Raw genomic sequence first — 21,886 nt, forward strand, 5'->3', positions numbered from 1 at the left:
GTTTTCTTTTTTTTTTAAATTTTTTTATTCGATATAATTTATTTACATTTCAAATGATTTCCCCTTTTCTAGCCCCCCACTCCCCGAAAGTCCCATAAGCCCCTTTCTCTTCCCCTGTCCTCCCACCCACCCCTTCTCACTTCCCCGTTCTGGTTTTGCGGAATACTGCTTCACTGAGTCTTTCCAGAACAAGGGGCCACTCCTCCTTTCTTCTTGTACCTCATTTGGTGTGTGGATTATGTTTTGGGTATTCCAGTTTTCTAGGTTAATATCCACTTATTAGTGAGTGCATACCATGATTCACCTTTTGAGTCTGGGTTACCTCACTTAGCATGATGTTCTCTAGCTCCATCCATTTGCCTAAGAATTTCATGAATTCATTGTTTCTAATTGCTGAATAGTACGTCATTGTGTAGATATACCACATTTTTTGCATCCACTCTTCTGTTGAGGGATACCTGGGTTCTTTCCAGCATCTGGCAATTATAAATAGGGCTGCTATGAACATAGTAGAGCATGTATCCTTATTACATGGTGGGGAATCCTCTGGGTATATGCCTAGGAGTGGTATAGCAGGATCTTCTGGAAGTGAGGTGCCCAGTTTTCAGAGGAACCGCCAGACTGCTTTCCAGAGTGGTTGTACCAATTTGCAATCCCACCAACAGTGGAGGGGTGTTCCTCTTTCTCCACACCCTCTCCAACACCTGCTGTCTCCTGAATTTTTAATCTTAGCCATTCTGACTGGTGTAAGGTGAAATCTCAGGGTTGTTTTGATTTGCATTTCCCTAATGACTAATGATGTTGAGCATTTTTTAAGATGCTTCTCAGCCATCTGAAGTTCTTCAGGTGAGAATTCTTTGTTTAACTCTGTACCCCATTTTTTAATAGGGTTGTTCAGTTTTCTGGAGTCTAACTTCTTGATACCAAATACCAAAATTAAATCAGGACCAACTAGACCATCTAAACAGTCCCATAATGCCTAAAGAAATAGAAGGAGTCATAGAAAGTCTTCCAACCAAAAAAAGCACAGGACCAGATGGTTTCAGTGCAGAATTCTATCAGACCTCCAAAGAAGAGTTAACACCAATAATCTTCAAACTATTCCACAAGATAGAAACAGAAGGAACACTACCCAATTCCTTCTACGAAGCCACAATTACACTGATACCAAAACCACACAAAGATCCAACAAAGATCTTGCTGCTTTTTGTGACATGGTACTTGAACATTCTTTTGCTGGGTGTGTTGTGTTCATGCTTAACAGATGTAAAAGCATGGAGGAAGGTTAGATTTTTATCATTTGGAAGTAAGAGGCTCTGCGACTTTCTCCCATTAACTAGTAGGCAGAAGAATATAAGACTGGATTCTCTGTTCTGTCCCCTATATTTCAAGTTTTGTTTATTTTTGAACTTTACATCAAAATGAGATTTTTAAACCAAGGTGATTTGTGGCGGCGTCTATAGATCTTAACTGTGGAGAGAAAGGAGGTTGTTGTACAAAAGTTGGTTTGTGGCTGACATTTTAGCGAATTTTTTGTTTTCACTGGAAAGAAGTTTAAGTGGATTTTTTTTTTAAATTCTCAGAAGCCAGTACCACTCCTAGCTGGAGAGATGTTTTGTTGGTGTCCAGGTTGGTCTGAGCAGCTCTGTAGACAGCACAGTGCTTGTAGCCCCTTAACCGTTGTCAGAACATCATTGTATTGATGAGTGAGGCCTGGTCAAGTCACTTAACCTTTCTTCCTTGGTTTTCTCTTATGTAGACTGGAAATGATAATATCTGCCTTTGATCTCACAGGGATGCTTCAATCCATTAGAATCATTAAAGCACTTTAAGTAAGGTGTAAGGCACTAGAATCAAGGCGCCTTCGTTATTGTTATCATTATTGTTACTTTATTACAGTGCCATATATGGGGGGGGGGCACTTATTAATCCTAAATAGTCAAGTCTCGGAATATGTTCTGCGGGCATGAAGCATTAGCTTCAGAGGTCAGGTTTTTCCCTCTTTTCTCTTGTGCTTAGGCTGTTTTCCCTTACCTCCATTAATTTGGAGAATGCAAAAATTGTAACAAAGGCAAAAACACAAAAATGAATGTAGAAAGCAAGGAGACCGAGGTAACTTTCTTAGGATCCCTGAGAGCTTCGGGCTTCCTAAAATGGAATCAGTTTGAAGGCCTTGCTCCATTGTTCGTCTCCTGTCCATGAAATGAATGATCAGGAGTTCTAAAGTGCTTTCTAGCAAAGAGCAAAATATTTGGAGTTGATGGGTAAAGATCTCTGTCTTTGGAAAGTGTTCAAAGGCATTTTGTACAAGCTGATTGTATTTCGTAGATCAGCCCCTTCTGGCGTTTTGTCTTGAATATTTCCTTCCTCACACCTCATATACTGTCCCAGAAGGTGATAGATTTCCATATGGCCTTGGGTGGCACCAACTTGATGTCTATGAAAAAGTGGAAGATGGAGGTCTACCCAGAACAGAGAGTTCGTGTCCTGGTTCTTTTGATCTCACAGATGTCACTGTTCTGAAAGAAGCTAACCTGTCCTTCCTTTATCTCTGCTCTCTGAAACTGAAGAATGTGGCTCTGCCGGTGCTTTGTCTGCCTTCTTACTCGTTGATACTCTGACTACTGAAATAATGTTTGCTCCATTTCTAAACTGATCCACCTCAAACACTTTTGATTTGGTGGCTTATACCATTTGCCAGCTACAAAGCACTAACTTCTCAAATAAGAGTCTTTATAGTTAATGCACATAGTCCTTATAGTTAATAATCTTGTAATTAAGATAACTGAGCATCATAGTCTGAACTGGGACTCTACATAGCCCTGAATGTGCAGGAATTCACTATGTAGACTAGGCTGGCCTCAAACTCACAGAGTTATACCTGCCTCTACTGGATTAAAGGCACACCTGGCTCTCCTCTCCTCACCTCCCTTCCTCTCCCCTCCCCTCCCCTTCTCTCCCCTCCCCTCCTCTCCCCTCCCCTCCCGTCTCTCTGTCTTTGAAATGCTTTTTGTCCAGTAAAACATGGATGTCATATGGATGTCAGAAACCATCTATATTTGATTACAAACACTAAAGAATTTACAAGCCCGAAATAGATAAGGACTAGTAAAGTCACACTAGCCTATCATTTATTATTTGGGTTTTATACTAGTTATTGAATAATTAGAATCCCAAAGTTTTGACAGATATGCTGCTTTTAAATTTTGGTAGATTTATTTGTTTGTTTTTTAAACTCCTAACTTAAATAAAAGAAAACTTCCAGGCTAGCTGAATTCTATAGAATTAATTTTTTATGGAAAAAAACAGATCACATTACATAATTAATAATGCATTTTGCTGGAATAATATAGTTACATGAAATTATAAAAGTAAGTGGAATATGGATATTATAGATAAAACATTTTCAGAATAAAGAATAATCTCTTAAGTTTCAAACTGCCTTTGCTGCCTCTACATCTAAAGAATTATATATATATATATATATATGTGTGTGTGTGTGTGTGTGTGTGTGTGTGTGTGTGTGTATACATATATGTATATATACATCACACTCATGTGTGATGATTTGGTATTGATCAGAGTCAGGCAAGCTTTTTCTTCAGTGTTACCTGAATTTATTTATTTATTTATTTATTTATTTATTTATTTATGAAGAGTTTCAGCAGCACCCATCTTGTTCTTCCCTGTTGCCATCTGCTCCCCAAATTCCATGGGAGCAGCCTCATTTCTTGTTACATTTCAAACACAGTTTGTGTGGTTTCCAAGGTCATATTCTCCTCTGAGCTACTTCATGTCTCTTTGAGAATCCATTCATGACCTCATGGACAGTGCTATATTTCCTTCATTCCCTGTGTGGTATGCCTGGATGGTTTTTTAAGTAGGTAGGGGAATGAACAGGAGCAATGACTGCTGGGGCTATGGGAATGGAGGAGCTAGGAGTAGATAGTGAGGGGTCCCCTAATTTCTCAACTTCCCTGCTGCCCTCAGGGTCCAAAGCTTCCTTAGAGTTTGTTACTCTTTCTGTTCACTGCCCTTTTCCCAATACCATTTAAATGGAAATAATCCCAAGGAATAAAATTTAATCTGCTAAGGTTCAGCTTTGAAAGACCACAAACCGTGGTATTTTGAAGATTCATGTTTTAGACTCAGCATATGGGTGCAGATAATATTAAACACTTTAGTTACTTATATTCCCCCTAATACTGAGTATATGTTCTGAGAGCCATTAAGGAAGCTGAATACTTGGTAGCTTGCTAAGATGTCATTTTAGGTAACTTTCATGTCATTTCTTCCCCCAATAGAAGTGGCTTATATTTTTCATGATATAAAAATAAACCACATCGTCATTTCATTGGATGCTGAAAAAGAATTTGATAAAATTCAGCATCCTTTCATGCTTAAAGTCTTGGAAAGAACAGGAATTCAAGGCCCATACCTAAACATAGTAAAAGCAATATACAGCAAACCAGTAGCCAACATCAGACTAAATGGAGAGAAACTTGAAGCAATCCCACTAAAATTAGGGATTAGACAAGGCTGCCCCCTCTCTCCTTATATTTTTAATATTGTACTTGAGGTACTAGCTTAGGCAATTAGACAACATAAGGAGGTCAAAGGGAAACAAATTGGAAAGGAAGAAGTCAAACTATCACTATTTGCAGATGATATGATAGTTTACATAAGTGACCCAAAAAACTCTACTAGAGAACTCCTACAGCTGACAGACAACTTCTGCAAAGTGGCCGGTTATAAAATCAACTCAAGCAAATCAGTGGCCTTCCTCTACTCAAAGGATAAGCAGGCTGAGAAATAAATTAGGGAAATGACACCCTTCACAATAGCCACAAAGAGTATAAAGTACCTTGCTATGACTGACCAAACAAGTGAAAGATCTGTATGACAAGAACTTCAAGACTGTGAAGAAGGAAATAGAAGATCTCAGAAAATGAAAAAATCTCCCATGCTCATGGATTAGCAAGATTAATAATAGTTAAAATGGCGATTTTGCCAAAAGCAATATACAGATTCAACGCAATACCCATCAAAATCCCAACTCAGTCCTTCATAGAGTTAAAAGACAATTCTCAAATTCATCTAGAATAACAAAAACCCAGGATAGCTAAAACTATTCTCAACAACAAAAGAAATTCTGGGGGAATCAGTATCCCTGACCTCAAGCAATACTACAGAGCAATAGTGTTAAAAACTGCATGGTATTGGTACAGTGACAGGCAGGCAGATCAGTGGAATAGGATTGAAGATCCAGAAATGAACCCACACACCTATGGCCATTTGATCCTCGACAAAGGAGCTGGAAACATCCAATGGAAAAAAGATAGCCTTTTCAACAAATGGTGCTGGTTCAACTGGAGGTCAGCATGCAGAAGAATGCGAATTGATCCATCCTTATCTCCTTGTACTAAGCTCAACTCCAAATGGATCAAGGACCTCCACATAAAGCCAGACACTGAAGCTAATAGAAAAGAAACTGGGGAAGACCCTTGAGGACATTGGTACAGGGGGAAAGTTCCTGAACAGAACACCAATAGTGTATGCTCTAAGATCAAGAATTGACAAACGGAACCTCATATAATCACAAAGTTTCTGTAAGGCAAAGGACACCATCAAAAGGACAAATAGGCCACCAACAAATTGGGAAAAGATAGTCACCAACTCTACATCAGATAGAGGGCAAATATCCAATATATACAAAGAACTCAAGAAGTTAGACCACAGAAAGCCAAATAACCCTATTAAAAATGAGGTACAGAGCTAAACAAAGAATTTTCACCCTAAGAACTTCAGATGGCTGAGAAGCATCTTAAAAAATGCTCAACTTCATTAGTCATTAGGGAAATGCAAATCAAAACAACCCGAGATTTCACCTTACACCAGTCAGAATGGCTAAGATTAAAAATTCAGGAGACAGCAGGTGTTGGCAAGGATGTAGAGAAAGAGGAACACTCTTTCACTGCTGGTGGGGTTGCAAATTGGTACAACCACTCTGGAAGTCAGTCTGGCAGTTCCTCAGAAAACTGGGCAGGTCACTTCCAGAAGATCCTGCTATACCACTCCTGGGCATATACCCAGAGGATTCCCCAGCAGGTAATAAGGATACGTGGTCCACTATGTTCATAGCAGACCTATTTATAATATCCAGAACCTGGAAAGAACCCAGGTATCCCTCAACGGAAGAATGGATGCAAAAAATGTGGTATATATATACAATGGAGTCCTTCATGAAATTCTTAGACAAATGGATGGAGCTGGAGAACATCATACTAAGTGAGGTAACCCAGTCTCAAAAGATTAATCATAGTATGCACTCACTAATAAGTGGATATTAGCCTAGAAAATTGGAATACCCAAAACATTATCCACACATCAAGTGATGTACAAGAAGAATGGAGGAGTGGCCTGGTTCTGGAAAGACTCAGTGTAGCAGTATAGGGCAAAACCAGAACAGGGAAGTGGGAAGGGGTGGATGGAAGAATAGGGGGAGGGAAAAGGGCTTATGGGACTTTCAGGGAATGGGGGGCCACAAAAGGGAAAATCATTTGAAATGTAAATTAAAAAACATATCGAATAAAAAATAATACACTCATATTACAAATTAAATTTAATATACCTAACTCATGAGTTTCTGATTCTAAAAATTGAAGTATTTTAAATTTATGTTACTTGTAGCCTTCAGTGTTACAGTGGCATGCCTACACAGATTTAAAATATGCAAACAATAAGACTGGATTGTAAATAAATGGCCTGGTAGAAAACGCACCTTGAGGATGCATGTTGACACTGTGTTGTGTGGGTAATATTAACATTCATTCACACTGATGCTAGTGAGGAAACTTACATTCCAACTGGAGGAGGGTAAAATGTCTTGGTAAAAACAAATTAAAGAAAATCAACTTTGTAGGGCTTGTTTGGTTGGTTGGTTCATTGGTTGATTGGTTTTTGTCCTATGAGCCTTAATAAAATACCTTTCTATTAAAGTCCTTTCAGATGCCATTGACTTAGTAAGTTTGTGTCCCTGATTAAACAGGCTTTAGGTAAAGCCTTCTTTGTGGTTAAAAAAAAAACAACTTTTTATAACAAAGCAAAAATATTAAGTACAATTTGTGTAACGTCTAACGTTCCAGTGCTGAAATCATACTTCATAATGTTGAAGTGTGAAGCTATAGCCTATTGTTGGAGTAGTAATGTGTAATTGGCACACTGTTTCTCTATGCTGCTTTCTGGTGTAATCTGAAAATTGTTACTATGCAGTTAGGTATGATAACAAAGTTTAGATGAATTAGTTTCCTAGAATTTATGACTTTAAAATGAAAACAAATCTGCTCAGGAATCACTGTGTGGAACACAAACAAACTGATCACAGAATATTTTACCCATCCAAGTGAAAGATAAATATATTTTTAGGTATTTTTTAAGTGTATATATGTGTGACTATAAATAAAATTAATTGATTATTTGAAGCTTTTAATTGTTGTGACAAGGTGGATACACCACACCATAATAGTTAGGAATACTGTAAATTCTCACTGTGAGGATGTTGACTTGAAAATTTTACGTAGATTGTTTGGTCAACAGCACAATAGCCCCTCATTGTGTGCAAATATTAAGAACCTGCAAATTGCACCCAGCACATGCTGCTGTGTGCAGTAAAAGTACTTGGTATTTAAGCATGAGGTCATGAGTGTAGATCCCCTGTACCTAGATAAATGTCAGGACTACTTGATAACAGTCCACATGTCATTTCGGTGCTTGGGAAGCAGAGACAAGTGATGCCTAGAATAAGCTCATAATCTAGACTAAGTGAACCAGTGAGCTCTGGGTTCAGTTGAGAGACCCTGCAGAAATAGGTGACCAAGCATCCAACATCAACCTTTCATACCAACAGACACACACGAACACTTTCATATAGACATGCACACCACATACATTGACAATAAAAGAGCCTGCAAATCTTAACCTTAGGGATGTTAGAGATATGATTAAGGTTAAGGACTATGAGATAAGGGAGGTACTCCGGGGTAATCTATGTAGACCTAATTTAATTGCATGGGTAGTTAAGAGTTATGAAGTTTTTCTAGCTATGGTGAGGGAGAAAGCTATAATACTGGAAGGAAGAATGGTCAGATATAGCATCCTGCCTGTGAAGATAGAACAAGGGGGCACAAGCCAAGTAATCCAGACAGCCTATTGAACCTGGAAAGGACTGGGAAGCAGATTGTCTATTAGCACCTCTTGAAGATGCTACACTTTGAGATTGGCTCAGTGAAACCTGCCCAACAGAATGTAAGTTTCTTTTGTTTAAAGACATTGGAATTTTGTTAACTTGTTATGGTGACCATGTATGTACCTTACTGTGTTTTAAATTTGTTAAATATTTATTAAGTTTAAATACGATAAAGGAATAAAAGCTATTTGTTATAGTAAAAAAATGTGTGGTAATTTATAAGACTTCCTTACATGAGGACTGGTAACAGCCCATTTTGGTACTCCAATGAACTGAATGAATTAAGAACATCTTTATAGATAGGTTTTATCTTTTAATCAGAGGTTGCTGGGCCAGGGATGTATCTCAGTGATAACGTACTTGCCTAGCATATTTGAGGTCCATGTTTATCCCTAGTATCAAGACAAAGAAAAAATCATTTTAATAGTGTCATGGTGTCAAATATATAACCAACATGTGATGATTGCTAAGAAGAGCAGGATTTCATTGACAGTTGCATTGATATTGTCCACGAATGTAGTTTTGACAAATGAGTTTGAAGACATACCCAAACATAACTGGTTTTGTCATACAGAAGCACCATCTCCACCCTTTTGACACATGAGGGCATTTCTAATTATGTCATGCTCAACAATTATCAAGAAATTGTATAAGGACTTACTGGACTCAAACTGCAGGGCCTGAGTTTATCTGTTTTCACATAGTGCTCTTCAGAAAGCAGGGGTGGTAAGGCATTGGAATCTTTATGAAAATGGCTTCCTGTTTAGTAATCAAACCTAATTCAGGAAGCCTGCAAAATGACAGGATTCAAGATACTCTACTACGGCAGGAGATCTAAGATTAGAATAAATATCTAATAGGTAAGTACATAAAGATAAAATGAGCTTTAAGCAGTTTCTGTCCCTGTTCTGCCCAGCTATTGAAGGATAAACTCAGAAGTATTTATTTAGTCTCTTTCCGCTAATACTGGGGATATAGGTCCAAAGAGCTTTACCACTGTTGTATTTAGTGACAAATACAACAAAGAACCTAGGAAAAGAACAAGAAAGATGACAGGGTTTAACTGTGTTTTTAATTTGTTAAATATTTATCAAATATCAAAATTTAAATATTATAAAGATATAAGCTATTTTGGTATAACACTAAATAGGTGATAATTTATAAGACTTGCTTACATTGAGACTGATAACAGCTCATTTTGGTACTCGAATGGAATGAATTCAGAACACCTTCATAGATATTCTATGAGATCTATGTGAGATGACTGGTAGAAACACTGGTCACTGGGAGAGGAGTCAGGTGATCAAAACTGGGAAGGTTGGCAGAGGTTGAAAATCATGTTCCTTTTAGAGGACTTGGGAGACTCAGCTTTAATTCAAAAATCAGTTCAAAAGGAGAAAATGCAAATCCACAAAGCTGAGGCAGGGGGTTATTCTAACTGTGAAAGTGCATGCTTGTTGGGATGTAGCTAGTGGACTAGAGAGTAAGTGAAGGTAGAGATACTAGAAGGCTCTAGAGATTGATTGCCTAAGAAAAGTATTAGAAGAACAACAAGGCTTCTGGGAAATGCAATCATTCTGCCAGCTACAAAAACAACAAACACATTCTCATCAAGAAAGGACACACATTACTGAGTAGGTATTGAAAGGTATGCACTTGTAAGGTAGCTCAAAACCGCTGAAAAGTTAGGGAAAAGTAGGTGAAAATAATAAAATTAAAATTGATAAAGTGTTTCCCCTTTGGGATAGTCTCTCTTAAATCTCCATGAAGATATTTGGATCCAAGACAATCATTTATACATATGTTGAGTTGATTTGCTAAGTAACAAATCTTACCATCTCTATACTGGTGTTATCATTATACTGTAAATCTAGAGACTGGGTTCAATCCTTAGAGAGATTTACCTCTGTTCCAAAAGTTAGAGAAAAGACTCAGATACACTATGTCTCCAAGGAAACACTTGTTTTACAAAATTGAGGAAGGAGAGAGTGGTGTGTATAAAAGGAAAAAGTCATTTCCGAGTTCAGAGTGGTGGATGACATCACTTGCTAAGGTGGGCAGAGTTGAGAAGTCAGGTTTGAAGTTGCTGTTGCACAGAGCCTTGGAGATGGATTTACACTAGAAAATTCATCTGTTGTGTAGAAATCGATTGTCTCATTAGGGTTTTAATGCTATGAAGAGATGCCATGACAACTTTTCTAACAGAAAATATTTAATTGAGGCTGGCTTACAGTTTCAGAGGTTTAGTCCATTATGGTCATGGTGGCTAACACAGCAGATTGCAGGCCAGGCAGGAATGGTGCTGGAGAAGGAGCTGAGAGGTCTACATTTTGATCCCAAGGCAGGCAGCAGGAGACTGTGTGTCATGCCCGACATAGCTAGAGCACAGGAGACCTCAAAGCCTACTACTCAGTAGCACACTTCCTTCAACAAGGCCACACCTACTCTGAACAAAGCCACGCTCCATAATAGTGCCAATAACTCCCTATGGCCCAATCATTTAAACACAGAGTCTTTGGGGGCCATTCCTATGTAGGCTGATGATAGGGCTTTGTGGCCCTCAACTGGATGTTGGTAGCTGGATAGGCTGGTATGTAGGGACACAGAAAGTGAGAGGAGAAAGGGGGTCATTTCTTCTGCTGTGTAATCATAGATTTAACACAAGTAAATCATTCTTAAGTGGTTGATCCAGGAGGCATAGTCCTAGCAGTGGCTATTATTTTTATCTTTTAGTGCTTTTCCTGAACACTGTGGTAGAACATTTAGGTTGCCAACACTTGTAATCCAGATCTGTGCCTTCCGCAGTAGTGTGTGTGCTTAGGGGTTCCTCCCCTTGGCCTATGCTACTCACAGAGTTGTACCTTCTCTGAGTCTCTTGGGTGTGCTGACTGTTCTCCTGCTCCTGCGCCTCCCTTGAGACCTGGAATCCTCTCGTTCCTTCTGTCTTGCTGCCCTCCTTTGAACTTTTGCTTATTTGGAAATATTTTCATTTGTTTCCACACATAACTTGTAAATGTTTATCCCCCCGACACAGTTAGGTATCCGTTTACTGGCGTATTTATTTGATCTGGAATGTGTTGGATTTGAAACCATAGCACAGATGCTTTTCTCTCCCAGGAGAGTGGGGGATGCACAGAGAATGGTTTTGTGTGGCTCGGAAGTGACGGTGAAGAGGGAAGTGTCTTATTGGGAAGAAATACCGAGTTGGAGCTCCAGGTGTGTGTCTAGAGTAGACTCACTTCATGACTATCTTAGTTGCTGCAACAAATTGAAAAAGGACATATAGGTGGGAAAAATTCTCATTTGCAAAATGTTTTTGATCTAGTTTAAAATTAGGACTGTCTGCCATCTACTGTATTACATAGATCAGTTTGTGTATCTTTTGTCCTGGAGCCACCTGCTTAAATCAGCCTCCTGTCCTGGTAAATCTAAAAGGATTCAAAGAAGCAGGGGGTTGGCTTCCTATGAAGAAATGCTTTTGCTGACCGGGTCTGACAAATAGAAAAGTAGGAAGAGGTAGCCTTCAGGAATCCCTTTCCATTTTATGAAGACTAGTGTTGGGGAACTGAAGTATAAATACAATCAAGAGAAAGCAATGGTGACCTGGACAGAGACTTTACCAACTGATGGTGTGAGATATTTGGTGGGCTCACAGTTATAATGGGTTTGTCTTAGACAGTTCTCCCATGAAAGTGTTGGTTAATAATTTACCCTTCCTGAGAGGCAGAGACCGCAATCATAGGTTGAGAGCAGGAACTCTGAGGCCTGTCATCTGCTGGAGTTCATCTTGCTGGCTAGAGCCATGAACCCTGTTGGTTGCCACAGGGTACCAAGCCTCTGAACATTGACAAAGAAAAGCTTCAGAGAGCTCAATAATGCAGAGATGTTTGGAGTGATTTACCTGAAGCGGTATCTAAAGTAATGTGTTACTACTGTAGCTACCCATCTGCTCTGCATCAAAAAGAATGTAACTCTACGTCTTTTGAAAAAGTTTATTTTGAAGTAGATTGGAGCTGCATATGGAGGGAAGAGAGTGTGGCAGGCTGATAAATTATTGCTACAGAATATTTATGAAACTTCGGGAGAAAGGACAAACAGCGCTTGTTGATTGATACCTGGAATATGTTTTTATTGTCTAACAAAATATTGGATGCAGCTGTACCTGTAAGACTTAGCTGCTGTGCGTGTGATCGTCAGTGGGAGCCGTCGGAGCGTGTTACCCCTTGCCATACACTGTTTTGATAGGATAGTAAGCTCAGCTCTGCTGTAGGCTTCAGTACAATTTATGTGAATTGTATTTCCCTGTTTAGTCATTGAATCATATTGTGATATGGGCATGGTAAGTTTTGTAATTTGCTTTCCTGTGTGAAGAGTACTTTTCTTCTACTGAAGGTTCATTGCTGCATACTTTTTTTTTTTATGTTAGGCATTATGTCATTACAAAGATTTACAGTTATTTAATAATGATTTATTGTAGTTATTTATTCTGCCATCTGTGTCACTCTTTCGGTAGAATTTGTAAATCAAATTTATATAGAAATTTACCAGGACATGCATTTCAGGATTTAAAAAAATATACTTTAAAATCTTTTTGAAGTGGTAACTTAACAACCGTTGTTAATGTTCAGCCTCTGCCATGTCTCTCCCACAACCACTGCAAAGAGGACCCTGTTAAGTCTGTTAAAATAGTTTCTGGTTTATCCTCTTTATTTTCAGACTATTAGTGTCATGTTGTATTTGACCTGGGATGTTCACACGACATTAAGGAACGTGGAAACATCTTGACATAAGGCTCTCTGCAGTATCATAAGTTTTAATCACTACTAAAGTGCTCATCCAGGATCTAACTGAGAGCATATTTAGGAGGTTGTGGAATCACCTTCCTTTGCTCAGAGCTCACTGGCTGTAGCCATGAAGGCTGCATTGTGTTTTGGTTCATTGGGCAACTCACACTTTTTCTGTTACTTTGTTATATACAAACGCCAAGTTGTGTTTTATTTTTTTTTCTTTTTAAGGCTGTTTTTACTTAACACCATGTCTTTTGTTGTTGTCAGCACAGAATCAGAATCTAAATACAATCTAAATACTTGATTTCCAAGAGTGCATGAGAATTTTAGTTCTAAGATTAAAACACTAAGTTTTATGTACAACCTCACGAAACCTCTTTTGATTAATTGGCTGGCCCGAAAACACACTGATGGCATTGTTCAAATGTTTTGATATGGTAATGACTCTCTTAATGTTCCTTAAAGTTTCAGTCACCAATTAATTATACTTAAAGATGGAGGTTTTGGTTCAAGAGGGAAGTGAAAACATTAAAAGTATTCCAGACTCAACATTTTTTCTACTGGTGTATATTTCTTTATCATGCTGGGCACTAGTAAATCAGAATGAATTCAAGAAAGAAACAAAGGCATCCCAAACAGCTTCCCACCTGAAGGTAACCCTTTGTCACACAGCTTCATTTGGACTACAGGTAGCAGGGGAACAATGACTTCTAAATTCGTTTCTTTTTTTGTTTGTTTTCATATAATTTTTATTGGATATTTTATTTATTTACATTTCAATCTTCCCAATTCCCTCCCCCCAGCTAGAAAATCCAGAAAATCTCACCCGCTCCTGATTGTTTGAGTGTATGCCACACACACACACACACACACACACACACACTTCTGCCTCCCTGCCCTCAAATTCCCCTACACTGGGGCATCGAGCCTTCATAGAACCAAGGCCTCTTCTTCCATTGATGCCTCACAAAGGCCATCCTCTGCTACATATGTGACTGGAGCCTTGGGTCCCTCCATGTGTACTCCTTGGTTGGTTGTTTAGACCCTGGGAGCTCTGGTTGGTTGATATTGTTGTTCTTTCTATGGAGTTGCAAACCTCTTCAACTGCTTCAGTCCTTTCTCTAGCTCCTCCATTGGGGACCCCGTGCTCAGTCCAATGGTTGCCTGCAAGCATCCGCCTCTATTTCTCAGGCTCTGACAGAGCCTCTCAGGAGAAAACTATATCAGGCTCCTGTCAGCATATACTTCTTGGCATCCACAATAGTGACTGTATATGGGATGAATCCCCAGGTGGGGCAGTTTCTGGATGACCTTTCCTTCAGTCTTTGCTCCATACCTTTTCTCAGTATTTTCTGAGTATTTTGTTCCCCCTTCTAAAAAGGATCAAAGAACCCACACTTTGGTCTTCCTTCTTCTTGAGCTTCATGTGGTCTGTGAATTGTTTCCTGGGTGTTCCAAGCTTTTGGGTTAATATCCACATATCAGTGAGTACATACCATGTGTGTTCTTTTGTGATTGGGTTACCTCACTCAAGATGATATTTTCTAGTTTCATCCATTTGCCTAAGAATTTCATGAAGTCATTGTTTTTAATAGCTGAGTAGTATTCCATTGTGTAAATATACCACATTTTCTGTATCCATTCTCCTGTTGAAGGACATCTGGGTTCTTTCCAGCTTCTGGCTATAATAAATAAGACTGCTATGAACATAGTGGAGCATATGTCCTTGTCATATTCATTTCTTTTTTAAGGCATAATTTTTAAAAGTGTTCTTAAAAACATTGCATGGCAGTTGATTTTTGCCTTCAGATGGGAATTCTGTATGTTAAGTAGAATCTTTACACTGTCATATTAAAAGGAGAATAATGTTAGACAGCTTAGTGGTAGAGGGCTGATCATGCATGTTCGAGGTACAATCCATATCCACCCACACTGGCAAACATTTTTAATAATAATTGAAAATATGTACAAAACAATTTGCTTAGGAAAATATACCATGAAGGAGCTTATATACCAGAAAAACATTTACATCTTTTTATGAGTTGTGACTAAGAGTAATTGATGAATCCATAGTATAAGGGATAAAGAAGTGTTATGAGAGGGAACAGAGACTGCACTTCTTTGGGCATATAGAGAGGGTATGTATGTATGTATGTATGTTTGTATGTATGTATTCTGAGCAAGCACTTTCTCCTGAGATATATCCCCAGCCAGAAGAGAGGCTCTTCTTGAAGGTTTTAATTTGTGGTTTCTTAGAGGTAGCACTTGCTTTCCTTAAAAGCATTTAGAATGTCATGTTGAAGAGATCATGGAGGAAGATGGAGGACTTTCTTTTACATTGTCTCAGCCAGCATCAAGTGTTCATGGTACCCTAGGCAGTTTACCTACAGTTGGTTAAATATTTAGGAAAGGACATTTAGAAGCATGTCTTCATGAATCTGGCCTTAGCTTGGACTTTGTCAGTTCTTTATTTTATTTTCCTTTTGTTTTGATCTGAAAACCTTTAAAATATGATTCTAACTAGAAACTTTAAAAGAAACGACAAAATTCAGTAATGAAGACGCCTCATCTTACAAGTGAGTCTTTACTGGCTAATGATGAATGCTCTGACAGGCTGAGGAGCTGAGGGAACAAAGAAAACAAGGCAAAGTGCTCAGTCAGCAAAGGCTTCCAGTGCTGTTGAGGGAGCAGCCTGGAGAAGCACACCCTGGGCTTAGCCCCTCTCCTCATCTAGTGTTCATTCCTTCATCCAAATTTCTTAAATACCTTTGAATACTGGGCAGTTTGCCAAATGTGGTAAGACTATAGAAGTTAAACACTTGAATTTGCTTTTAAGCCCCGACGAGTAGGAGGTTTAATTGTTTGTTAACAAAACTCTGAAATGGGCAGGGAACAGTTATATGAGAACAGTTACAAAGGTCTGATTCACACACACTGAGTTTGGGGCCTGAGAGGAAGGCTCTTGAGTGTGGAAAATCACAAAGATTTAAGTGCTTGTGCGAGAGAGCATATACACTGGCCTCCTGGTTTAGTAGTTTACTGTGAGTTCTGGAAAGAGGCTCCTTCCTAAAGAGCATGGACAGGTGATCCCCTATAGAGATGTAAACACTGGGCGTAGTGTCTCTGTAGTTTATAGCAAAGCCATAGGTGCTGTTGTTTTGGGGTGAGCCTCCAGTTGGGATTATAAGGTAGAAAATGTCTATAAACATAGTGCCAACGCTCTGCTATATTTAATTTGCGAAATTATTTTGAGGTAGAAAAATTTGGACCACAAATACAAATACTGATACTTAAAATTTTCTGTAAACAAGTTTTTGAGTTATCCTACATGATCTTTTTAAAATGGAAGTACTTGTAAATTGCTAATTTATTTCATCTAATTGCAGGTGGAGGGGCCTCAGGTGCTACCATGTCATGGGCTTTCCCTTTTCTGTTTAAATATACTGTATTTCCAAGTGTTTATATACTTGTAGCATACAGAAAAACAGCAAGCTCTTTTGTTCTTGTACCTTGTATTCTGTGGGAATGTGGACATACAACCCTCACCCCAACCCCTGCCAACCGAATACTTACTGTTTCGATCTCTCTCTCTCTCTCTTCTTATATTCACTGCCCATTGTTCCTAGAAAACCACAAAGCTTGCATTGACTGGTTGAAGAGCATGGTTCTCCAGTCTCAAGGCCTGTGCAGTTGACCTATATAATCTCACCTCTTATTAATTCATTGCATCTGTCTGTCCAAGGTGCAGTGCTCCTGTGTACTTCCTCATGATGCCTTCCTGTTTAGAGTGCTGTCACAAGTCCTCTCAGGACCAAATTATTTCTGCTGCATTCATACTGCAGCTAGCAAAACTTGCACTGATTTGGGGACTTTAAGAGAGCAAGTATTTACACCTTCTCTTTCCACTTAGGGTTTGTACATGCCTGCCTGACTAACCCGGAAGTCAGGAAGTGAGGGGACTTTGTTTAAAATGGAATAACTCTGAAGACATGGGCACTGTTTCCAGCCTCCTCCAGAGAAGAAACGAAGTTGCTTAGCTTATTTGGACCTATAAACCCTGTAACTCTGTTTGGTCATCTGTGTGTCCAGGCCACAGTATTGGGCTCTTCTCTCCTTTGTACTCTCTTTTTATTTTATACTTTAGACAGTAATGCCACAGACACTGAGGATTTTCTTCACCTTTTGTGATTTTCTTGGAGATCCAAGAAATTTGCTTGGAGATGATTTTAAAAAGATCATGTAGGATAACTTTCTTGGAGATCCAAGAAATTTGCTTGGAGATGATTTTAAAAAGATCATGTAGGATAACTCAAAAACTTGTTTACAGAAAATTTTAAGTATCAGTATTTGTATTTGTGGCCCAATTTTTTTCTACCTCAAAATAATTTCGCAAATTAAATACAGCAGAGCGTTGGCACTATGTTTATAGACATTTTTCTCTTTCTTTTTAACAGCTACATAATATTCCATAGAAATATCATAATAAATTAAAACAAATTCTAAAAGCACGAAAATGTACATGTTAGTTGTACAATATGTAATTATTGTACATAAAATGATAAGCTGACTACAAAAATGATAAACTTGGTAGAACATTGAAATTTTAAAAATGGTGTATTCCCAGATTTCTTTTGGTTTAAACTCTTCTGGGAAATAATTTCCCCAAGCCCTAAAGAGATTCATGTTAAGTGGTGTTCAGATTGAAAAACAATTGACAAATACTTTTACTTCTTTAGGAATCAAGATAGTATTTAACAAATTTCAAGGAAATGGTAAAAATGAAACAACACAGCCAGTTGAGGTGAGTACATGCTTTGAAAGTAGACCCACTCAGTCTTAAATTTTCACCTCAACAAGATTTGGCCAAGTGATTTCATCCTGCTAGTTTCCTCATTGATAAGGGAGACACATTGATTTTAGTACCTACCTCATTAGTACCTACCTCATGGGGCTTATGAAAAACAAAATGAAATATATTTGATACAAATGGGAATCATACACATACACACACACACACACACATACATATGAGGTATCTCTTGTTCTCTCTGTCAACATGATCAGACTTTGGCTACAAATAGTATCTCAAATACTGTACTTCTTAGTAAACTTGCTTGGACTGCATCATAGGGTTATAGAAGAGCTCCTGGTCCTAACTATAGCCTTTGTCATCGTTGTTCTCATCTTCTTTATTCCTTATCCCTGGTCTTTCACTCAACACCTTGTCATTAAGGACCCCTGTTCCTGCTCGCTCAGGTCAAGTGGATGGATACTAATCTACTCTAATACACACACACACACACACACACACACACACTGATATAGATTATATACATATATATAATAGAGAAATTAGAATATATATAGGACTTAGAATCTACATTATTAAGCAAGGTCACATGACCTCAAAAACAAATGAATCACATCTTTTCTCTCATGCAGAATCAAGTCACTAACGTATGTGTAGATGTTGACAAATGTACTTGTGGATACCCTGTAACATGAAGAAAAGCTAAGCACAAGGGAATGATGTGGTCATTGATTTCAGGTCATTGATGAGTTAAGGGAACAGAGTAGTTTTTTCTGATTGAAATGTTGTCATAGAGTTTGGGCTTTTTTTATTAGATGAATACATAAAATATATTCAATACTTAAAGAGTAAAATTTAATATGAAAAATCCTAGATTCTACTTTGAGTTGCAGTTCTAACAGAACATAAGTTCATTACCTTACATAGGCTTTGGGTCTGGTATGTAGTGTTTTTATTTATTTACATTTTTATAATAAGGCTTATGAAAAGAAAAATGGAATGTATGTAGGGGAATTTTGATCCTTTTCACAGTATCTGGCATACAGCAGGTAAACACTGAATGCAATAAATGTCTATTTATAATGATTAAGGTAAGAATTCTAGTTGCTGGATTTTTGACCAATTCCATCTTTATGTAACTTGTCACTATGCCTTATAGAGTGAGTGATCTTAGCCAATGGACATATTTGCTTTCTTCCTTAACTCTTAGGATATGGCTTGGCTTTGCAATCTCTGGAAAGCAGGGCATGGAAACACTGTTTTTTCTAAGCACCGTATATAGAATGCCCAGTGCTGGAGTTAGCCACGAGTCAGAGTATCTACCAGGGCTTGTGCTTGGAAAAGTTCATTGTCTGGCTCATGGGGCTATATGCAAAGAGCTAGAATCTGTCCAACTGTTGATGACTTCCAATCTTACCTATTTTAAGTTCTCAGTTTAAATACAATTTGCCTGGGAAGTTTCTTGAAAGTTTAATATTTGGTTTTGTCAGGTCAGTAGGAGAAACTCTGGTATACCATGAGTTTTCAATATATGGCCACTGCTTTAAACTCTGCTGTCAAAGCAATATGGTAGACCCAAGCCTAGAAAATGGTCCTGGTTCTGTTACCAACTCATTTTGTGTTCAGCCTCAGTTTCCTTGGTTGTAAAGCAATCATATTAAATTAGTCACCCCCAACCTCCCCGCGGGATGCCTCAAATTACAAAGGCTAAGACACCCAGGCTCTGCACTGCTCTTTCCCCATGTTCAGAATTCACATCTTCATTTTTCAAAGAAAAGATTTCCATTGATTGAAAGAAAATGCAATGGAAAACATGTGGAGCTGTGCATGGTGGTGCACACCTTTAATCCCAGCACTCAGGAGGCAGAGGAAGGTGGATCTCAGTGAGTTCAAGGCCAGCCTTGTTTAAATACCATTTTCCTTTGTGTGTGGGAATGAACTCTCCATATGTAGTACTTGAAAGGCTCAAGTAGCCAGGCAAACAACAAAATGAGGAAAACAGGTGATGGTTGAACAGACTGGTGGGGGAGGGGTGCCTGCTAAAAAGACAGTAGCTTCTGTTCCACCCCAGTTTAGAGTTGTTGAAAAGGAATATTTATGCTATACCTTTAGTTTCCCAACACTTACCTTTTGTCTCTGTCTAACTCACCCTTTATATGTGAACTTTATATGTTGGCCATTAATTAAAACACAGGCCAAACAAAAATGCCCAAAGCCATCTAGTTTGAAATCTACACACACACACACACACACACACACACACACACACACACATACACACACACACACACATACTGTGCATATGTGTCTGTGTGTGTGTGTGTGTGTGTGAGAGAGAGAGAGAGAGAGAGAGAGAGAGAGAGAGAGAGAGGGAGAGATTCATATTTGTTGAGTATCTATGTCTAGAAACTAGGTAAACCTTTTGTATTAACCAAAGTATTTGGTTTTCACAATGATTCTATGAATTACTTCTACTACTACCATTTGGAGGTAGAAAATTTGGGTTAAGTGATTTGGTCAGTAAGTAAAAGCTTCTACAGATAGTCAATCCTATGTTTAAAAAACGTCTCCTTGCTGGAGTTCTAACCACATACACAGTTGACTGCTGGGCATGCAATGTGAATAAATGGCACATGGGCTGCTGTATGGCAGAAGCTGCTGAGTCATATGGAGATAGCTGTATGATACCAGTTCAGTGCATACATGTGCGTGATAGGATAAAATACTGAGTACTGTGTACTTTTATACTTTATGATTTTTTAATAAAGCTCAGTTAGATCATTGTCATTTTTTAAAAAGAAATTTTAGTCTTTCTCTTTGCTGCAAGCAAACCAGACTCACTGAGCTTTGGATCTAGTACCATCTGTGTCCAAGGGCAAATACCCCTTCTCCTTGCCATATATAAGCCCCACTCATGGAAAGGCTCCAAGTCTTGAGTGATGATCACTTCCTCTGGGCTAGAGTATGAAGAAGAAAGTAAATCTAGCAGGAGTGGTAAATCCCCACAGACATCGATAAGTACTTGAGGTCAGAGACTGCATCTTTTATAGTTTGTCTACATACCAAAGTCATTAATATGAAGAGTCATCTTAGCAGTAGTGGTTGTAGTAGCGAAAATAATACAAAGAAGTTAGTCTCAGTCTGTGCTTTGCTATCCGCTTTCATGATGCCTAGGACTCAGGGATGTGTCTTTTGAGATTACTTTCATCCCTCTCATGCTCCTCCTTTATTTCTGCTTTTTTCACCTAACCCTCATAAAATGTGTTTCAACCTTCACAACTCTTGCCTATAGGAATAAAACTATAAGATATTAGGAAGAAAAATAAAAATACTGTGGGGGAAAAAAACCCTGTATGTTTATCTGTTTAGGTTGTTTCCCAGGGGCTTTTTAGGATACTTCAACACTATAACTTTTGTTTTTCCTTCTCTGAAAAAAAATATTTTCACTGTATATATTCATTGTGCATATACGCACATTTTATACATGTATCTGCTATTCATTGAGCCTGTCCTCCACTGCACTCCCCCCTCACTTTCCCCTTTCTAGCTTATCCACTTGATGTGGGGAGAAGGAAAGAGCCAGTGACCCTGACAGTATTCTTCTTGACAGTCCATACCCATCACGTGAGTGGAAAGTACCAAAAAAAACATTTTCAGAACTGTATCTCGAGTCTCTGGCTCCTGAAGAAAACCAGTGTGGTTCTGATGTGGGACGGGAAGAGTGGTTTGCATTGGCACCGGCCCTGCGGGTGCTTTGGGGCTGGAGCACACACAGCTGTGGGTTACAGATGCTTGCTCTTCACTATTAATGTGGCCAGCATGTGAAACCATGGCACCGCAATACTACACAGAGGTCCACGCCTCTGATAGTTTGAGAAATAACTCCCAGCTGAAGGAATTTTTTCTTTGAAGGGCTGGAATACATTCCAGAACAGAAGGTCCTCTTTCAGAAATGGTAGAATTAACCACTGATTAATTCTAGTCTAGTGATGTTGGACTGGGCATTGGGGACTGCATCACATGTATCTAAGGGCTTGGCAGCTT

At 38.6% G+C, this 21,886-nt stretch overlaps 1 protein-coding gene across 5 annotated transcripts in view; it reads left to right on the plus strand.

Annotated features, from left to right (window-relative positions):
• The window catches only part of LOC127695224 (eukaryotic translation initiation factor 5A-2-like), a 170,161-nt gene that overhangs the window by 97,814 nt on the left and 50,461 nt on the right, over window positions 1-21,886 (plus strand). Inside the window, exon 1 of one of the 5 annotated variants that reach the window (XR_007979920.1) lies at window positions 19,678-19,725. The exons of the other annotated variants lie outside the window; for them this stretch is intronic. The gene's annotated coding sequence lies outside the window, so the exon portion shown is untranslated. Of the gene's footprint in view, window positions 1-19,677; window positions 19,726-21,886 lie in introns of those variants that run through there. 5 annotated transcript variants of the gene reach the window in all.

Source organism: Apodemus sylvaticus, chromosome 10 (assembly GCF_947179515.1).
Source record: "Apodemus sylvaticus chromosome 10, mApoSyl1.1, whole genome shotgun sequence".
NCBI classification, from domain to species: domain Eukaryota; kingdom Metazoa; phylum Chordata; class Mammalia; order Rodentia; family Muridae; genus Apodemus; species Apodemus sylvaticus.